General features: G+C 41.0%; 1 long non-coding RNA gene across 2 annotated transcripts in view; it reads right to left on the bottom strand.

Moving 5' to 3' along the window:
• LOC148051544 (uncharacterized) overlaps positions 1-16503 on the bottom strand; it is a 36482-nt gene that overhangs the window by 2623 nt on the left and 17356 nt on the right. Inside the window, exon 4 of one of the 2 annotated variants that reach the window (XR_015699500.1) lies at positions 6455-7036. The exons of the other annotated variant lie outside the window; for it this stretch is intronic. This is a non-coding gene — a long non-coding RNA (uncharacterized LOC148051544). Of the gene's footprint in view, positions 1-6454; positions 7037-16503 lie in introns of those variants that run through there. 2 annotated transcript variants of the gene reach the window in all.

Raw genomic sequence — 16503 nt, 5'->3', positions numbered from 1 at the left:
TTCCTACCTATTAAGTGTACTGTTTCTCCTGAACAATTTGTGAATTTGCTCACAGCAGTCACCCTGTTTCCCTGTGCAATTACTCCATTAGTGTTCTGACAACAGACCTATGTATAGTACTGAGATCCTTCGCTCTTCACCAAACTCCCTCTTGGGGTCTCTGGATATTTTGCTTCATTAACGACTGTTGGTTCAAAACATTCGCAGCCACTGTTGTCTTCCTCCTGAACCAGCACGTCTGATAACCTGAACACAATTTCTTCCAGACTCTCTCAGGAGAGTTCAAGCAAATGTCTGCTTGCCTTTTTTTCTTTTTTTTTTTTTCACAGAAATAGTCATAATAATGTTAGTGACCTGGTTACACAACCATAAGTCTGGACTTATTCCATTGCCTTTGAAGGAGCTAATCTGCATTTACCCCTGTATTACTGAGCTGAAATCCAGCTCAGTGGGGCTACTCGTGTGGAGGATTTGGTCCTTGTAAAATCTCATAACATTGTTTAACAGCTATCACATAAATAGGAATGAAAACATAATCCTGAGCTGAAATCTAAGCAATTGATAGTATTTTTTAGCATCACGCCATGGAGCAGGAAAAGGATTTCATTATAGTAGCTGGGCCAACTGTCAAAATGATAGGACGCACTTGTTTTTAAGCTTTGATTTCACACACTAATCAAGTTGTATTAGCATAACGACTGCTAGTCTTTCCCCTTTTCCCCAGGTCTAGTATACTGATGGAGCAAAAAGAGATAATGAATTTGGCTGTCTGGTATAAACAAACCAAACAACAGATACCTCTGCAAAGATTTGTAAGGGATATTGCTTCATCTTCTTCAGCAGAGAGACCACAACTCCAAAAATAGATCAAATGATTTCATGGAAGGTTCAAAGGGAAAAGATGATGATTTTCTCCATTTATTTGTTTACCTTTTAATCCTTTCTTCTTTCTTTTTACTGCAGTCTCTCTTTTCTCCCTATCAGTGAGTTTGTTCTGGAAAAATGCCCTTCTGTGGATGTCTTAACTGAAGGACAAACCCTAATATGTCAGAGGTCAAAACTCATTCAGCTCTGCTCTTATCAGGTCTTCTGCCTGGCACCAAAAATATTATTTCCCTAGTATTTGAGAGTCTAACTGTTGCCTCTTCCAGCAGTTTCTAGGGCACTTGTATTTTGGATGCTTGTCAATACCTGCTCCTCTCTCATGCAACTGAGAGCATGGCAATCCCCAAGCCTTGCAGATGGGGATGTATCTTCAATTTCATCCACAAAACTTCAGGTAGGTAGGACAGCTCCTAAATCACTGCTGTGGTAAGTTCACAGCAGCACCAGGTAAAAGGCACGAGGAACTAATGACAGAAAAGACTGGGAATGGCAATTAGATATCTAAGAAAAGAAATATGAGGCAGTAGTAAATATAGGTCAAAAATAGATAAAGGACCAGAACCCCTTAACCACCCTGACAGTTACATCTCTGCCTGTAAACAACAAACCAGTTATGCACAGCAGCCCTTAATAAGAGAACAGCTAAAAGCTGAGAACATACTGAGAAGGGCAGAGGATGATAAACTATTTTGGTCTTGGAAAGCAGACTCCTCTTTATTTCAATACCAGTCAGACTTACTCCTTTGCTCACAGAATACTGAAAACAAAACACAAGGTTTCAATTCCTTGATCAGGAACTACTGGTGTTAGAATATGTAAGAGGAGATTAAATTGCCACAAAGCAGCAAGAGAAAGCTTTTGTTTTTCTTTTTTTTTAAATCTATGTAATACTACAGTATAGATAAAAAGAAGGAAAAAGTTTATCTGGCATAACAGGCTGAGCACTGGATGCTTAAGGACAGCTCTAGGTGAAGAGCGGTCTGCCTTACATCCCTCTTCCTGTAGGTGGTAAGCCTGGTCCTCAAGGCAGGTCTTGCAGGCATGCTGGAGGGACTTCACGGAGAGCAGCTGGGTGGGATCCCTGCCTGGTGATCAGAGGAAGAAAGATGAAGGAAAGACTCTGAGCAGCAGGTAGCCATGAAATGGGACAGTCTGAGGTTTCAGGTGTCCTGTGTGGTGTTTGGGGTGGGATGAGGGACCATTTCCTTATGGAGAGCTCTAGTGGAGCTCCCCATAACAGAATAAGGAGGATTTGGGGTAAGTCTCCCCACGCATGTTTAGGCCAGTCCCAGCACGCCTACCCATATTTCCAGCTGATGGGGTGCATCCCAGCTCCATCCTGGAAGCCACAGATCCACATTAATGTGGCAGGCCCAGGCTAGATGGCTGGTCTATGGGACAACATGGAGTTCCTTGTGGTGGCAGGTGCTGGTCACCATCCTCCCAGAACTGCTGCCTCAGTGTTCTCTTTGGTTTGCTGGTTTTCCTGAAGTAGTTGATTTCCCTCAATGGAAAGGTGATTTCTGCCTCATATTCACTGTGGTAATGTGTTTCCTTTTGGTTAGGCTGGCTTAAGGTTCAACATTGAGGGGGAGTCAAATCTGTATTGAACGATGGCTGTGAAAATAAAAGGAAAGCAACACCAAAGAGGAAGCAGACAAAATGCCGCAGCCTCTGCCACTTTCAGAAAACAAGTATGTCCATTCACACTAATGCTAAACTGGTGCAGAGCAAATACAAAAAGCTATTAAATCTAAATGGTATCTTTTACTACCCTCTTTGCACTATCAATAAAAAGAGTTGAGCAATGGTGACCTGGATCTTTCCTGACTTGTTGTCCACACAGACTACAGTGAATGAAACGGACTCCATTTACCTAAGATCCCTCATAAGATTTCAGCTAATACAAGACCTCAAAGTTCTGTATTTGTATTTATTTTTTCATGTTCTCTAAAATTCTACAATTTGTGGGATAGGAACCTGCTACTTGGCACATATTTCCTCCTACAATGTGCTCTGCACAAGGCTATTTCAGTAATTAATATAAAAAAGAGAAGATCCCTTCTGCTTAATGGCTGCTTGGCCCCAGATTAACTGCGTAAAACATATAAGCCCACCACAGAAAGTAAAATCTAGCCAAAAACAGGCTAGCCCTCCCTGAATTCTGAGCAATTTTTCTCTAGAGTCACTTTCCTAAGAGCAATAAGCTGTTCAAATGAAAGTCTTGTAACGTAACAGGGGAAAAAAAAGCATTTATCAACCATTGCCAAATAATGAACACTTGAGAAAAAAACTGAAGTATACCAAGATGCTAAATATACAGATAATCTTGACAGCCTGCTATTTATTCTCCTTCCTAAAATTAACTGCTAAGAATGTGATTATGCTCTAGGTACATGACCAGTTGCAGGAGGGGAAATATTGTTGCCTGTGAGCTATAAAAAAAAAGGATTTTTATGCTTCACAGAGGAGGTGAATGCTACTGACTTATGTACCGACTAAGCAGAGGTAAATGAGTCAGCATGGTGGAGGGATGGAGCTCTACTCTCCATCATTCTGTGCTGGAGAACGCTGGGTGCAAGGTTGGAAGTAAGCAGAAGCTCTTCATTTCTTGCCTCTGTGCAAGGGTGGCAGTCCCATGGCCCACTTAGGAGATGTTCCTAATAAAACCACCTTTGTAAAATAGCAGAGTATTTGGTCATGACAATCTATACTTCAGCATAATATGGAAATTACTGTAGTAGAGAAAGTTCTAAGTAAAATGAAAAACCTTATTATAAATAATAGTTAGAATTTTTGGAAGGAAAAAAAAGAGTGCTCAAAAAACAGCCTTACTGTTTACATCCCAAAAAGACAGAATTAGTTGCCTTCCCTGTAGGCAATTTAAGTAGAAAGGGCAAGGATTCAATAAACATTGTGACTGAACTGCCCTTTAACGTCTCGGAGATGGTGACTGAGCATAAAGGCACTTTGAAAGAACTGTCTAGGGGAAGTGAACATTGTCAGCATTTTTTATTAACTGTGGTGAATAACTAAATACAATGTTTATCAATCTGAAATAGAAAAAAAGCATGGAAATATATACATGCTGGAAATATATACATGCTGGTACTATTGCCTACTGATACGTTCAGGCACTATGGTCCCAATTTTCAGAGCCTGCATGTGTAGTTTCCTACTGTTTTGTTCTTTCTTCTTAAGCTAGCCATGTCACACATCTGTGAGTCATCTTTTAGAGCAGTTTTCAGACTGTCCTAGCATCAAGGTGCAACCAAGAGCATCATCAGGAACACGGACAGGCATGCCCTGATAGTCTTAGCTGTGCCATCCTGCACCCAGCTGCACTCCAAGTCCTAGAAGTGGCAGTGAAGCTACATTACCTGTCCTAAACCACGAAGAAGTCATCTCCTATATAGACAAAAAGTTCTTGGAACCACTTGTGCCCATGATGTGGGATCTAGCATGCAAATACAATAATTTTACAGCTTAATTTCAATAAAGCGACACTAAACTGATTGCCTTTTCACCCCTCTCACCTCTCCCCTGTCGTAATTTAAAAGTTAAGCAGTGCCACCCTCACAGTATTGGCAGGATCAGCCAGAACCAACAAGCTGTGATATGAGGGGCATGGGTGCAAGAGACCGCGTGGCAACACACCCATGGCACACGTGTGGCACTGCCACAGCGGGGAGGGCCGCCGTGCTGGGCCCCGGCCCCCAAGGGCAGGAGGACGTACCGGTAGAGGAGAGAGAGCCCAAAGTTGACCTAGCAGCTAGCTGGGGAAGCTTAGTTGCTTTGGCTCTTCCATAAGAAATATCAACACTTGAAATATTTTAGTTTGCTGTTGGGGGAGGAAGGGCATACCCCAGCGGCCCGGGTGCAGAGTACCCATTGCATCAGGAAATGAGTGTCTGACACAAGCCTGTGTTTTTCCAGCAGACCCTAAAAGCAAGTTTGATTTTAGGAGCTCGTCTCAAAAATGAATGAAGTAAAGATAATAGTTAAATTTGTCATTATCTGCTTATTCAGAAATACTACCATACCATTATAAATTTTTCAAAGTTGTCAGATTATAAATGGATAAACTGCTACAAGGTGGGCAATGCAAGCCTGACCCGAGCTGATATGAACTGTGTTACGACCAGCTTGTAAACACCCTTTCTGAACTGCATTATCCAGTTTCAAATGTCAGTGGCATCCTCTGGAAGTGCCAGGCCAAATTCTTACGTGTTATTTACCCACTTTGTTCGTGGAAAGCCTTTACACCAGCTGGTGAGACAGATCATACTTCCTTCTACATTTAAAAAAGAAGTAAACGCCAGCAACAATTCAGCCAATGCTCCCAGCCAGGCCGCTGCCCCTCAGAAGGGCACCCTGCTTTGTCATTTTACCCTTCACCTTTGCACAGTGAGAAAGAGTAGCAACTAGCAACAGTCATGGTGGTATTCTTTGTGATATAATTAGAACAGGAAAGAGACTCTTAAGCTACTAATTTGATTCAGGCTGATGACCAAGGCCAACTTTTCACCAGACTCTCTGTCGGATTAAAATGGTGCTGTATCTCCAGTCCTCATCCATTTAGCTCTCCAGACCCAGAGGATTTTTGATCCTGCATATCTGCCTACCAGATAAGAAGCCAACAGCTTCAAAATCAGACTTTCCCTTGCCCTCATACTTTGTGTACCAGTTAGTACACTGTTGTGGTTTAACCCCAGTCAGCAGCTAAGCACCACACAACCACTTGCTCACTCTCCCCCCACTCAGTGGGATGGGGGAGAGAATCAGGCAGAGTAAGTAAAACTCACAGGTTGAGATAAAGACAGTTTAATAGGACAGCAAAGGAAGAGAAAATAATAACAACGATAAAAGAATATACAAAACAAGTGATGCACAATGCAATTGCTCACCACCCACCAACCAATGCCCAGCCCATCCCCGAGCAGCAATTGCTGTCCCCCAGCCAACTCCCCCCAGTTTATATAGTGGGCACAATGCCATACGGGATGGCAGAGCCCTTTGGCCAGTCTGGGTCAGCTGTCCTGGCTGTGCCCCCTCCCAGCTTCTTGTGCACTGGGCAGGGCAGGGGAAGCTGAAAAGTCCTTGACTTAGTGTAAGCACTGCTTAGCCACAACTAAACCATCAGTGTGTTACCAACATCATTCTCATCCTAAATCCAAAACACAGCACTATACCAGCTATTAGGAAGAAAATTAACTCTATCCCAGCCAAAACCAGGACATACACAAACTCTGAAACCTTGACTACCAAAGAAGAAAATCAACGTCATTCTGAATCAGACAAAGGCGGGGGAGGGGATGAAAAGCACATTTTACATACTTCTGTCAATGTTTAAAGGGCTCTTTTTAAATTTACACTTCCTGATTACAGTGACCTCTGTAATAACTTACATTTGAGTCCTTCCAGTTTCAGCAGGAATGAGATACATTGAAGGAAAAGGAGGTTTCAGGAAGCGATTCAGAAATTGGTGTTATCACTTGTATCTGTTAAGGCTTGTTCTTTCAGCTATATGTTTGTTTTTGCAACCTAGCGTATAAGTGTCTGCTAAGTATCATCTCACTTTACCGACATGGTTGGAAAACATAAGGGAGGGGAGAGGAGTGGGTTCGTAGTGCTGTATCTCCAAACAGTAACAGGAAAGATCATTTTACACCTGAAGCTTTCTGCAGTGTGTGTACTGCCCAGTTCAGAAGACATGACCCAGATGATTGTCATTACATTCAAATAGCAAACTCTCAGATTTCTAAAAATATTTTTAGAATATTTTTTTTCCCCTTACTGTTTTAAATCCTTTTTAAACCTCCTGATTCTCGGGTTATGTTAGATGTCTGCCAGCCTCGCTAGAATTCTTGACATGTTTCTCCAGAACGACCTTTATCTTATACTGAATAGAAAGCTTCAGAGAGTAAATATAAGGTCTTCCTTACCATTTCCATGTTTATTTTGCTGCAGGCTACATCCGATCACAAAACTGACACCACCCCCACTTCACAGGAATTTTTCTTATTCAGAAGTCATAACAGATACCAGTTGCAGAGTGTCCTCTCTCCGAGTCAGTAATGAATCACTTCCTCAGTGCTGTGAGAAAGGGGCATCGAGTTGCTGAAGGTGCCTGATTTCAAAAGATATCCAACTAAGAGATGAAAAACAAAAGATACAGGAATTTGTATGGCTAATAGTTGCTTTTATTTTTTGCCCTACAGAGTCTAGGCCATTTTGGAGGTTAAAAACTAAACACAGAATAAATGCGGGCAAATTATCAACTACTCCAACTTCCAGAAGATCATCCCCTATGACCTGCAGACTGCTGTACACCTCAGAAACCCTGCAGAGCAAGGTTTACTTGGGCTTTACTTTTACCCTAGTCAACGTCCTTGTCACTCCCTTGGCATGCAGGTGCTGATGGGGAAGCTCCTCCAGGTCACTTAGCTTGGGCCCATGCCCCACAAATTGTATTCGCAGCTGGCTTCTCTGGCCCTGATGGGTCAGAAATTAACCAAGGGAAGAGAAAACGTCTGTCCCAAAGTCTTGAACTAACTACTCGTCATTATTTTACAGAGATTTTATTAAGCGTAAGCAGCCTAGCACAGGTACCCTGATGGGGCTGTGGCTGGCGGGCCTGTTCCCTCTGCAGACTGAAGTGGCTGTGATGCTCCTCACCTCTGTCTTGCACAGCTATGCAGTGAGGCCATGAGCTGTTGGGTTTTACAGTGTTTCAAACAGGTAGTGGCTACAGTACAGTGGAAGATTAATTGGGCCATGCGCGTAGCTTGTACACTAGTTCTGCAAGCAGCCTGTTCTTACATTAGTTAAAGTGATGACTCCTTCACCATAGATATCAGTGGGATGGAGATCAGACTCTGTGTTTTCAACTTCTGGATTCCTCATGCTGAAATAGGCCACATACAGGCAGTGTTGTCATTTTTTATTAATCACAGGTAACAGAATTCTGGTCACTGCTATGGGCTGTTTTGTCGCTATATATAATCCTGCAACTTTCACACAATTTTTGCAAACCAAAATGAGAATGAGGAACTAATCCCCCTCAAAATGTCTTATGGCTTTGAGGAAGAGAGCTTTATCTATGTGTCTAGAGGCTAATTGTTCAAGTCCCAGCTGTTCTGCCAACTGTGGTTAATATTTTTCTGCCCTTCACAACCCAAGACATTACATTTAATTGCACAGTAAGTATTATTCCCCAGTTCTGCAGAAAAAGGAAGTCCAAAAGTGATTTGGACAGCACTGAAACCAGGACTGACAGGCCAGTAAGGGCTCTTGCACACACTGACGATAAGTCAAATCAGATGCTTCCAGAATAATTTGCATCCTATATATTGAATTAACATGTGACTTCAAGATTTGTGTTAATATATCTTTTATTGCTGTACATTTGTTACTTTGACTAACAGCATCCATCCCTTTAAGGACAAGCTGTGGCAGCCTCCATGCTTAGCTGGGGCTGTGCTTCTCAGGCTGCAACGTGCACTCCAGCGGTGGAAGGCCAACCACCTCAAACCAGTACACAAACTGGGGTGCAGACTGGTGCTACTGACAAGGGTGGCACCTGACAAAAATGAAGAAATAACATTGAGCACACTTTGCCCTATGCAGCTTCGCTTGTATTCCCAGAAACAAGGTGACTGGGTCTGTGCAAAATCCAAAAAGATTAGGACTTAATATAATAAGCCTCTTCCCAGAACACAAAGTGTGGCAAATGAACGATACAGCCTGTCACCTCTTGATACCAAATGAAATCCTGCCCGACTCAAGCAGGGATTAAAATTTATTCCCAGCTAATTGATGTTTGGAGTCACCGCACTAGATTAATTAGTCTCAGCTCCAGCTTCTGCTTCACATATTTGCCTGAGCAGCTTTGAGATAGTTTTTTAGGTCAGGCGCAAACTCTCACTGTGTGTTTGTGCAGTGCCAAGCCCGAGAGTGTGGAGCTCCCCAGAAAACTCCTGGTAGAAAACCCGTCGTGAGGGGCTGCAACTGATCCGGTCTGAATTTGGAAAGACTGGCAAAATCATAATAATCTCCCAAGGCCAGGCTGGCGGGAGTGTACCAAGCAGCAGACAGACAAAAAAGACAGGGATTATTATCATTTAATGTTGTGGGCTTCGGTCTAATTTTGTGATAGTCAACATTTTGCTGCTGCTGGTGTAAAATAGCGAGCTGCCACGATCAAGTATGTCCTTTGTCCCAAAGCACAACAAAACCAAATGTAACCACAGTTGACAGAAACTATAAAAAAGGAAATAAATTTAAAGAGGCATCCCAGAGAATTTCAGTAGCTGTTATGTCTACCCGTTTCTGTATTTCTTCTTTCTAAAGTAAGAGTACATAGTGGTGACTGGAAAATGAAGTGGTTTAATTCCAAGCTGGGAGAAAAAGGCAAATTATTGCATTTTTTTCAATTAATCAAAATTTTTGTAACACAAGTTCGCAGTCAAAACACGTCAATAAAATATGAATATTTCAGTTCTCTTAATTTATGCAAAGACATTTTAAATAAGAGCAAAACCCAAGACACTTCATTCTGCAGCTGTTCAACAAGATAGTTAAATGTTTTCCAAAATAATTCTCCTCACTTTAAAATAAAGTCTCTTCAAAGTAAAAGATATAATGGGGAGGGGAGAAGAACTATTCAGGCAGAAATTTGTTTCTTTATAAAAACTGTTTCAATAAAATGTTTTTGATTAGCTCTGAGTACACGTGCTTTTTTAAAATTATCTGGAGAAAAGAGATGGAAGTCAGAAGGATTGAATTATATTAGAATAAAATTCCAGTTAAAGAAGGACAAGAGGCAATTCTTTCTGATTTAGAGTGAGGAGTGCGTTAGTACCATTCTTCCCTTTGGGGGACTGTTTACCCTCAACCAAAACAACCCCGTCTCAGTTTACAAGAAATTCAGGACGAGCTGCTATAACAAACTGCCAATTGCAATTCAGTCGGGATTTCATCCTACTCCAAAAAACAGCCATCATAAAATTTTTACATTAGAAAATATATCCTGTTACTGTTCTTTAGGGTTTCATATTATTCCAGCTATTTCTTCCATTACCAGCCCTCAGTCCACCAATTCTGCCTCAGCAGCCTGCAAGCAAAGTCTCTCTCAGAACACCTCCATGTCGTACCTAAAGTGTTTCCAGAGCAAAAATTATGTCATTCTGGGTCCTGCGTGGAATGTGTAAAGTGTTTCACCCTGCACACTCCCACATTATGGCCATTCCGCGTATCTGTTCATGCCCTTCCTTTAACATGGGAGAGGTTACGATGAAAGGTACGGGTACCACCTGAAGCCACCTTTCCATGTCTTCAGAAGGGCACTGTATTCATGAGTCACACTTGAGTTTTGTCTTCAGAGATATTCTTTGTATTCAAAAAATTCACATTTCCTAATTGAATGTTGACAACTTCCCCTCACTGTACAACTCCAAAAGATGGGGCTGTAGGCACGCATCGGTACTGCCTGTGCTGTAATCCTACAATCAGTCATCACATAAAGGTGGTCACAGCAGCAACAGCTGGTTATGTGAGGGAGGATTGTTAGGGAAGTACTCAGTAGGGTTTTAGTTGCCTGAATTGGAAGCAGGACAATGTGACTATAGGCAACTGCAGAGAAGCTGGACTGTATGGGTCACGGACTAAGAATTACCAGTAGAGTCCAAATATAATAGATTTGATCCAGTAATACTTGAAGGCTTACAAACTACCTCATAAAACTTAAATTTTTAGAGTCTCTGTCTTAAAAGCATAAGAAGGACGAGAAGAAAAAGTGAGTGTTCACTGCACTCTCACCCCTTGAAATCTCCAGGAGAAAGTGCAAATATTTCTGTCTCCACCTTTCTGAGAAGGCCAGGAAAGGGAGAAAGGGCTATTTGTACGGAGGCTGCATTCTCACTCCAGTACCAGCTTTTCTAGCAGCTAATGCATAATACAAAGTTTATCCTGACAAGTCATTTGAATATTGCTCTCTGAAAGCATGAAGCAGTTAAACCTACAGCACTGATAACATTGCTGTGTGCACTGGAGCCAATTCCCAGCTGCCAGAAGGTCTTCCAGGAGGTGCTCCTTCAGAGTATTTGTAAACACCTACACACACCACTGAAGAGGATTACAGAGATTTGTGAAAGGGGGAATAAAACGCCTATAAAAAGAAGCATTTTCTTATTAGATATGTTTTTTTTTCCTTCTGGGGTTTTCACTTCTGGATAGCAGAAATAGACGTATGGTAAACGTACTTTCATGACTTGCACCTGCCGGCAGATAAACTCAGCTTATGTCATCCATCTATTCTATCATCTATTATGATTAGTATAGCTATGTTCCATATGATTTAAGGAAACTGCAGTATATTTCCTTATACTGAATTTTTATACTCCACATTTTGCTGGTGAAACAGCAACATGGGACATTGATTAATAAGCATTGCATAATCCTCAGATGCATTTAGTTAATCACTCTTCTACTCTAGACTTTCATCAGATTTATAAATAGAAAGAACTTCACATAACATTTGTAATAAAATCATCCAAATTACTATCTTTTATAATGTTTATGTAATACTAATACAATGTTTGATCATGAGAGATAAGGAAAAAATAAGTTGGCACAAAATTAAAAAAACCCCAAAAGGTCATAAAAATGAGCCTTCATATACAAACACCTAACCACATCACACAAAAATGATCGTGGTGATAAAAAAATGCATCACAGATGATTTGTTCCATCTGTGTGTTATTTGCCACTAAGCACTCTATCAACATCATGTGGTAATATCAAACTGCTGCAGGACTATGACTTAACTCCTCTAGATGTTTACAGCAACAGAAGAAAAAGCAGGCTCTGTCTCAGTCCACAACCTTGCCGCTGGGCCAGGTAGTAATGGCTTGGAGGCTTCTCATGTGGGGTTGGGATTTTCTTGTTGGAGGAGAGGTTACTGTGACCAAGGTATTTTCCCATTGTAACTAGGTACAATTAGGTACATTGTATCTGGATTTGATAAATAACAGGGCTTCGCTTACTATTTTTTAAGGAAACGCTCTGTTTCAAAAAAAAAAAAAAAGAAAAGAAAAAGAATTATCTTTCTGTACAACTTCCCATCTCTACCTTGTGTTCTGTTATCCGGGAACCTTGCTGTCATAAAGCATCACCTCAGGGCCCAAGCTAGTAGGAACGATTTGAAATGACACACTGAAAGTTAAATACATCAGCACCCAGCTACTCTGTAGTGTAACAGAGGCCCTCAAGCCAGGTTCAACATGGCAATTACACACAAGAGCCTCCGAAACACGTGCAGCTCCAACTGATTTCAATAGGAACCTGGCTTATTGTCTCAAAAAAATTTGTATCAGATGTGTTAGTTTATAAATTAAAAATATTTCTCATCCTCTACGTCCCCTTCTCTCCGGCCACCTGAATTACAGACCCTTTGGACAGGATTATGAAACTTTAGCTAGGTTATCTTCTTCTTACGCACCATCACCAGTATACGGGCTTTGAAGGCCAAGCTACATTTCATGGAAAGCTGACTGACTGGGAGAAACAGGTGCATTGCACTTCTTCCTATTGAGATTCAAATAATATGTCATTTGCACTCTTAGAAACAGACGATGACATAAGCAGCGTTTGATCTGATTTCTTTTAATGGAAGATATGATACCAACTGATCCATGTATTTATAAAAATACACACATTCCCTTTTGATTTTATTCAGTACTTACTTGCAGGGATACGGTAAAGGGAATTCATTTTTTATAGCAAATATACAAAAACAGTATCTTTGGGGTTGTTATCACCAAGAACCATAGAAACATGAGCTCTTTCCCACCATAAAAATATGTCTACTTTGCCAATGTTAAGGAATTTCTAGCTTGGTTCTCTGAAAATGTGATTACAAAAATAGTTCCTACTTCAGCAACAGAGCCACTCCTGAAGTGTGATCAGAGTCACATCTGCTGAATTTTAGTGATAAAAGCAAGTTTTCTTCACGTCAGACTCTAGAGCTGTAACATGTAAGATCACATGCTCTGGAATCCAAGGACAGAAGTCTGATATATTGTTAAATGAAATATTTACTAAAGAGCGGCACCTGTAGGGTGCTGAGAGCCCTGCGTTCCTGGTTCGTGACAGTGGCAGGGCAGGCTGCTCCGTAGTGCAGGAGCATCACTTGTTAGAGACTTTACATCTCTGGCTGCCATTTGTTATCAAGCAGAGATATATGCAGTAGAGACTTCGTTAATGAGGTACAAAGGCTACTTCTCCACACAAGACTCAGGATGAAAGTATGCTTATTTACCTCTGATTTTATGTATTATTTTTCAGTGTGCCAGTCACAGCTGTTAATTAAACACAGCAGCTCCTGTAAATGCAAAGATGGAAACTAGGGCTCCAGGGCTATATATGCACGCATTTCAGTAGTGTCTAAAAAAACTATGTAAGAACTTCACTGAATAAGCTAACGATTACAGTAGAGGACTGCAGGGCCTTCCTGAAATGATCTTCAGCAGCGAGGGAGGAAGGAGCCCTCTTCAGCAAGAGGGAACTCCGGAGGGAGAGTAGCTGTAGCAGCTCTTCATTTAACAGCTTCTTAGCCTCCAAAATTCCCTTAATTAACAAATTCATGGAGAATGAAAGAAATTACAGAGCTACAGCTAACCTTCCCACCCCTAGGCTCCAATCCTTTTCTTCTCCTGTCAGTTGGTTAGTCAGGTGAGAGAAAATATTTGCCGTTACGTGTAAAATCTGAGTCCTCCTATACTCAGCAAAACTCTCACTGTCTTTGATGGGAACAAAGTTAAGTTTTGACCACAAATCTCAATATCTGGTCTTAGGATGATCAGAAGCCAACAATTCAACTTTGAAAACATAATAATCAGGACAGCTTTTGACTTGCTTTTGAGCCGCCATGAGTTGGCCACCAGTACCCTTACTCAAACAAAAATGGAGCCTCAGTTCCTGCGCAAAATCATGGAAATAAACGTTTCTGCATGACACTCGGAGCCTTTCCTTCAGCACATGTCCAGCCCAGCCCAGCCCAGCTGGAAGTACTGCCTGGGGAGGATTGCCCTGGAGCATCCTTTATATCCCACAGGAATATCAACGGAACAGTGATCTTGAGGAGCATACACCTGCCTTTCAGAAACTCTTCTGCTGGTAATGGAAATAGGGCATCACCCTGAGAAGTGAAAAAGACAGCTCAGTTTCACTGCCTCTGCAGAGATGGTGGTATTTACTGGTTTAACCACTAAAGCATAGACACAGAACCATAAACATAAATTTCCCCTGGAAATACTACACTGGAGTTTCATTTTGGTAACTGTTGTTTGGCTGTGTTCAATTAAGTAGATTAAAATTACTTCTCAGTAGTCATTTTCCGTTGTTTTCAATGCCTTCGTCCCTCATTTAGGATCAGAGAAGCAGTAACAGCATTGATGGTAATGCTTTCACAGTTTGTATGGCATAGAGAGTTTTTATATAAGGAAGAAAGGAATTATACTTGAATAAGATAGTGAAGGCACAGGGGAAAGGAAAGAGGAAAGTGACTTAGCAGAGCATTTCAAATGTTTTAATAAATCATAAATTTACACTGAAATGTCACTTTAGTGCGTTTCCCTTTCACTGATCGCTGAATGACAATATATCCTTTGTCTGTGTGTGTGTGAAAGGCTGTAATGTGCTGCTATGTTTGCACAGCATTTCTGAGGAAATACTGATTGGAGCATAAATAATTTCCATTTTTACTACCACAGGTCTTTTCACATAGCCTCTCTTAGTTCAGCATAAGAGCATTGTAGAAAGGAAAATGAAATGTTACAAATGTACAATATAAGCCAGAGATCTCATTCAGAGTCCCTAAAAATATGAAATCCAGAAAAAAACTGGATTCCTATCATGTTGAAAACGGGACAACTTTATGCTCTACTGATTTTTTAATACAGCAAATCTTGGAGAGAAGATGTAAGATGATGCCACGCAGAGATGCAAGAAAATATTTTTTGAAGTGGAAGAATCAGATAAATCATGAATCACCGGTATCACTGCTAAATCTGCGCATGTTCTCATTGCTATTTTTAGATCACTGACCACCATCCTACTATCCTTGCCCAAGGATTTTAAGCACTGTTTTCAAAGACTCATAAACAAACGACACAATCAAACATGAGAAATCAGCATAATCACCACAGTACTTCCTGACTTTCTCTTCTGCTCTGAGCTGCAACTTTCCATTTAAAGCACTGTTCCATCCCAAAATTTAGAGTTTTAAGCCAGTAAGTATTTGCAGATTCAGTTACAAAACAACTGATCAATGGATGGATGTAAAAATCAATAGGAATGGATATAAGTCATCAGGGATTAAGCTGGCTACCAAAAATACTGAAAATCCCATCTAGTTTTGCTTCAACAGAAAAGATTCAACCATACCAAAAGCAGATATTGTAATTAGTATATTTGATGTTGTTTTACAGATAACTCTCTTTGGAAGACAGAATCTAAATGGTCTATCTTTATGCACATTCCTGCTACATTTCAAGATGGTATTGCTGCAAATCTAGCTCTTAATGGTGCTAAATTCAAGGAGATTAAAGAAAATGCACACTAAGAAGAGCAAATACTTAAAAAAAATTTTTTTAATGTGCTGCCATTGTACTACTGTAAGCATTGTGTATCTGAGTCATCTGGACATAGCATCATTTTCTTAAACTTTCTGTAGTAGCCTAAGACAGAATAAACACGTAAGAAAAATGTTTACAGTAGGCAGCAAAACTAGCATTGCTTTTTCCCCTTCACCCTCCCAATTTCTACTTTCTCATCCCATCTCATCAAATGTTTTATAACCACAAGATCAGAATGATGTAGGTTAGAAGTGACCTCTGGAGGTCATTTGGTCCACTGCACTAAGCATCACCAGCTTCAAAGTCAGATCCAGCTTCAAAACTAGACCAAGTTACTGAGGGTCACATCCAGTCCAGTGTTGAGTATCTGTAAGGATGGAGATTCCACAGCCTTCCTGGGCAGCCTGATTCAATGATTGTCCAACCTCAATTTTTTCCTAGAGTCTATCTGGAATTTCCCTTGCTGTAAGTTGTGCCTTCCTTGAGTCCACACACTCTTTTGGCTCCCTTTAACAGTGACTGAGGCAAAACCTGGGTACAACACAAGGCCGCTTTTGTTGCTTTAGACAACTGTGGCATTGCAATAGTCCTTGCTGCTTGCATACAGAGTTTCTTCCAAAATATATTTTTCAAGTGCCTAATCCTAAGGGCTTTAAGTCACCTGAGGCTTTGCTGACACACAGACTTCATGATTGCATACTGGCATCTTTGATCAGCCTAATGCAAGGCACATACCTGGTTGGCGGGGAAACAAGTTTTCATTGCTAATACTGAGATCTACATCATTTAGTCTGTTTTAGCAAAGAGAAGATTAAGATATCTTAATCAGTCTGAAGTCGCTGGAAAGAAGTTCTGGGAAGAAGTTAATGCCTCTCTCAGAAAACAAGGAGAAAAAACACTGGTTGAGAGATGCTAAGTTATTTTCTGCATAAAGCTCATATAGCCCAAGGGAGAATATGGAATGGCAGCAAAAGGGAACGGC

This window comes from Nipponia nippon, unplaced genomic scaffold (genome assembly GCF_047370975.1).
Source record: "Nipponia nippon isolate SJK-2023a ecotype South Korea unplaced genomic scaffold, ASM4737097v1 scaffold_6, whole genome shotgun sequence".
Classification (NCBI taxonomy): domain Eukaryota; kingdom Metazoa; phylum Chordata; class Aves; order Pelecaniformes; family Threskiornithidae; genus Nipponia; species Nipponia nippon.
This window is presented reverse-complemented; position numbering and strand designations above follow the sequence as displayed.